The sequence below is a fragment of the Cyprinodon variegatus genome, unplaced genomic scaffold, assembly GCF_000732505.1.
Source record: "Cyprinodon variegatus isolate N-32 unplaced genomic scaffold, C_variegatus-1.0 Scaffold0, whole genome shotgun sequence".
NCBI lineage: Eukaryota > Metazoa > Chordata > Actinopteri > Cyprinodontiformes > Cyprinodontidae > Cyprinodon > Cyprinodon variegatus.
In genome coordinates this window covers 1497311-1502456 of record NW_015150453.1, presented here as the reverse complement: position 1 = coordinate 1502456, position 5146 = coordinate 1497311, and the positions used below count along the sequence as shown (strand labels likewise).

At 37.8% G+C, this 5146-nt stretch overlaps 1 protein-coding gene across 1 annotated transcript in view; it reads left to right on the top strand.

Moving 5' to 3' along the window:
* Positions 1 to 1639: 1639 nt before the first annotated feature.
* Positions 1640 to 5146, top strand: part of LOC107084172 (beta-2 adrenergic receptor-like) — a 5490-nt gene continuing 1983 nt past the window's right edge. The window contains exon 1 of the mRNA XM_015373917.1: positions 1640 to 1803. The gene's annotated coding sequence lies outside the window, so the exon portion shown is untranslated. The remainder of the gene's footprint in view (positions 1804 to 5146) is intronic.

The window sequence follows — 5146 nt, the reverse complement described above, 5'->3', positions numbered from 1 at the left end:
AATAATAATAATAATTGAACTTTATTGATCTCACATTGGAGAAATTTACATCTCCATTTAACCCATCCCCTTGGGAGCAGTGGGCTGCCATCGTGGGGCGCCAGGGGAGCAGAGTGGGGTTAAGGGTCAGAGTGGCAGCCATAACCACTTGGCTGCCACTCCCCTTAACCTCATATGGATATTTCTTAAATATTTCTTTGAGGTTTGTTATAAATAATCCCATCTGGAATCTCTCAGAATCATATTTCTCCGACCATTAAATCAATAAGACCTCATTTTAGATAATCAACTATCTTTAAATCAGAAAGCATAACAATGTCCTCTGAGTGCTGTTAGATAAATAACAGCTTTTATTGTGTTTTAGATAATGCAACCCCTTTTGGCATTTACTTAACCATATTTAGTTACTTTAACAGATTGTTTTATGTCCTTTCCTGCTAACATGAACATTTGAGTTAAAGTAACTAAATATGGTTAAAAAAATGGAGAAACAAATTTTTGCATTCTTTTTTTCAGTGTACAGAGCTCCACTCTGAGGCAATAACCTCTGCCACTTCCCTGGATGTTGTAAGCAATTCCCTGCTCCAGTGCACCAGATGGATTAAAGGTATTAATTACCTCAACAAGTTGCAAAGTGCGCTAATAAAGTTGAAGTAGAAGCAAAGAAGCATCTGAATAGGGCAGCATATCCACCAGATGAGGGAACAAATCTTATCAGAGAGACAACACAGCTTTTCTGATCAATTTTTAGTATTCAATGTTTACTTCTATGTGTAATGGTGAGGTACGTTTCATCACACAAGATTAAATCTTATACTAACATTTACTAAAACGTGCTTTTTCTCATAGTAGCTTTGCCTCGTCTGTTCCTGTTTGGCTGTGACGCCATCCTGGAGAGAAATATCAGCTTTGCTGCTTCCATCAACACTTTTGTTTATAGATGTTGGAGATCGGCCTGTTTTCCAGTGTAGTCCTGTTTCTCTGACTGTGACTGGCTGGATGTGCTCTCTTCTGACTTGTTTGCCTGGCTGTGTGTTTCGTGGATGGGGCCGCCTTTTACAGCTGCTTTTTGTGTCTCTGCTTCTGTCTTTTTGAACCCCAGTCGGCCTCAGCAGATGGCCGCTCACACTGAGCCTGGTTCTGCTGGAGGTTTCTTCCTGTTAAAAAGGAGTTTTTTCCTCTCCACTGTTGCTACAAGCATGCTTAGTGTGAGGGATTGCCTTGGAGTCAATGAGTCGATGCAATCAACTGGTTTTCCTCAGATTGAAAACTTTGAATCAATTTGACTGGATGATCTGGTGAATTGAGGTGACATGTGATGTGAATTGGCGCTATAGAAATAAAGTGAATTGAAATTGAATTAAAATAGATTAAAACAAATCCTAATCTCGGTCTCACCATCACCTTTTACCGCGTTTTTTACTCCACATTGGACTAATAAAAAGCATCTCCTACTACAGCTCCATAGTGAGCAGCAGGGGCGGTGGACTCTTGTCATCAGCAGCCTCCTTAGCCAATGGGTAACCCAGTAGAGGAGACACTTAACAGCATCTCCTGCGCGCAGCGGATCAGAGCGCAGCGCAAAGCGCAACAGCAGCAGCTCCTCCAGCTCTCCAAACAGCTGCAGCCTCAGGGGGGGAAACCGTTTCGTTTTTCTAGTTATTATTATTATTAATAATAATTTTACTCTAAGGACTGCGGTGGTGAAAACGCTAATATGTGGATTTTTAACTCTGAAGTGCGGCTCTGCATAACCTACAGCTGGTTTCTTCTGGCACAATGAGACGGATTTAACACCTGAAAGTGAGTATAACTGACTCCTGAATGTGGATCGCATCAACATAGAATGCAAAGGTTATGATTTTATTGTTTTAAAAATGAAATGGAAGGCACTGAGGACGCACTGAGGACGCACAGTCTTTGGGTGGTGGGCGCTGATCCATGCGCGCTGAGATGTGATGGATTTCCCCCAGAACTGGCAATATAAGAGGGGCAAAGTGAGCTGGGTTCCACATGAATGCACCTTTCACAATTTGAAGGGAAAAAAAGGGGCTCTGGAGGACGACAGCTGGACCAGAAATTCAGAACAATCAATTATGCGTCTTTGTGAAATTTTCATTTTTCATCATTTTTCTTTATCCATGCGAGGTGTTTATTACATAAGTGATTCTTTTATTTGTGTCTTTTAAATCTAGTTTTCCCCGGATCTATCTGGGATTTAAGTGCGCATGAAAGATCTTAATTTCATTGTTTGGAGTTTCTGGTAGAGATTAAAGTTACAGCTTGAAAAAAAATCTCAGGAAAAATACTAAATAAACTATCTAGAGCTACATTAGATCACTGTTGATCTGTTTATCTATGAATTAGACTATTAATGAATCTAAAATAAATTCTAATCTAAATATTTCGAGGTTTTCAGATGGATGGTTTCTAGGAAACCTGAGTTTAAATCCATTCGCATCGTTTGGGGTTTGTTTATTTGTTTATTACGGCTATTGTTGTTGTCCTCCATCCATCCATCCATCCATCCATCCATCTATCCATCACTAGAGCAGGTTCGCCTCTGACATTAACCCTGCACTGTGTAGATCAGGCAGATAATTAAAAGTGCTTTTCTGAATTAAATAATGCGTCAAAAAAAAAAAAAAAAAGGAATTAAAAATATATATATCCCCCATGAGGCTTCACTCAAAATGAGAAATACATTACAATTTACAACTAAAATTGTGATTACATTATAAAACATCAATTTGCTTTGTTTGTTAGACTCTTTTGTTTACTGTACTATTTTGTGGGACAAATGATTAGCCCTAAGTGCAACTATACAATTCTATCTATCTATCTATCTATCTATCTATCTATCTATCTATCTATCTATCTATCTATCTATCTATCTATCTATCTATCTATCTATCTGTACATATTGCAGTTCCACTATCCAGCCACTAGGGGTCTCTGATAACAGTCAGATATGCCTATAGGTCTTGTTTACAGAGGATTGATTTTGTTCATAAAGCTGATGAGACAGGTGGCCCTGACAGGTGGTCAGTTGACACCTGGTGGATAAAAGGAGAACTTCAGGGGCAGCAAAGAAATGTAGTGTAAAGGTAAAGTGGAACAGGTGAAGGAAATATAACCAGACTGGCTGTGAGGATCCCTGGCTTGTAGCTATAATGGAAAAAAATAATTCCCATTTAGCTTCTTAAGACATGATCGATATTATATATCGTCCCATCTACTCGATAATTTTTTTTTCTCTTCAAAACAGTTTGTAGATCATATTTCTTCTTTAGAAAGTGTCATAAAATTCCAAAAAAGAAGACAATTGTCTTCTTTTTTGGATATTTATATATATAAATATCCAGTTATCTATCTGACAAATGTCAGATAGATAACTGGATATTTTTTCAAAGATCTCAGCCTATTTAATAATGATGCAGAAATAATATTGGGGGAAATGTATGATAAAATGTACAGTCAAAATGTTTTTCACTTCCTATGCTAAACTATGTCATTAATACGTACTTATTGCTGCTGTGCCTCACAGCAAAAACCCAAACATATAGCTGCTCAACTTGCGAAGCAACAATTTTAAATCCACATGACTGAGTTTCTTCTAGCAAAAGATATTTACATTTTAAAAGCACAAATAGAAAATTAATTAAGTATTAAATATGATCACAAACTACAAAAAAACATGTTAAATAATTGAAAATAATTTCATCAAAAACATATTTTTTTTCATTGATACAATGTGATTGATTCATTTGATGCTCAAAATCATTTATAAATAGTAGTTTTGGCGGATTATTGTATTGACTATTTGTACCTTTTGGCTTTCCCTACCTGCTGCAGTATTCCTATATCAGGCTTCTGCTTGTGTGAATTTAGGATTTAGATTTGAGCTCAGAATGTCATGAAGGGAAACCTGCCTTTACAGCCATGCCTTCATTTGGTTCAAGGCATCTTATGTTCGGCCCAGATTGGCATTCAGCAGCGAAAACTTGCTGGTAACTTTCATATAGAGAAATCCACCTGTTCCTCAGGTGACAGCTGTGGTGCTGATTCTTTATAGCAAAATGATGAAGCAGCTTCCTGACATATTGTCCTCTCCGCCTGTGGCCCACTAAGCAGTTTATTTACTTTACTGGAACAGCTCAATAAAATAAAAGAAGTTGTGTGAGATGCCAAACCATTTTGTGCAGGGGGAGTCCATCCCATTAAAAAAAGTTTCATACAACTTAAAAATGAGGAACATGTTCTTTACAAACAGGAAGTTTTTGAAAAAGATTTTCTCTTCATTATGTGATAGTTGGAGGGTTCTGTGTTCTGGGGTTTCCTCTCTACCATGAGTCCAAAACAACTGAATATGAGTCACAAACAAGAAGGAAAGAGGCAATAATTAAACTGCGTATGCTGCTAACAGCTACAGTGCATCAGAGGTATATATAGTGGCTGAACTTCAGTTGTTTATATAGTGACATCTAACTGCACAAATCTGCAATTGGTTGCGTTTTTTGCCTTTAAGACCCCTACTGTAACATGTATGCAAACCTTTTAATTTCAGAACTGTTATTTTAGAGGTGAAAGTCTTTATATAGGTGTATTCCATACATAGGGAAGTATTTTGACAGTATGATTTACAGCTACTAAAAATGTAACTACATTAAAATTGCACCAGCAACAACATCTGCTGTTTTTAAAGGTCATGGTATCACTGTGCTTGTTAGTCGGAAAACTGGCCTGACCCCCATTAAAGCAAAGCTGACCTTCCTGAACACCTCAGCAGAACCACAGGCTGATCGCCTCCATGTCACGCTGCACAGATGTAATAAATCAGTCATCAGGAACCCTGGATCAGGACTAAATATAAATACATATGCTTCAGATGGATAGAATTTCTTGGATCAAAAACCTTTTTTGCTCGTCTTAAATAAAACGGATGGAGAATAATGTGTTTTAGTTTGCCAGCAATACCTTGCAGCTTAAAGGTCCGAGTAATGAATCTAGCTTTGGGTTTTGCTGCATGGAGTTTTGCATTTTTTTCCTGATGCATTATGGGACTTCACAGGGTTTTCTGGCTCCCTCCCAAAGAATAGGAACGTCCATGTTCTAGGGCTTGCACACAAACATAACCAGGCTTACA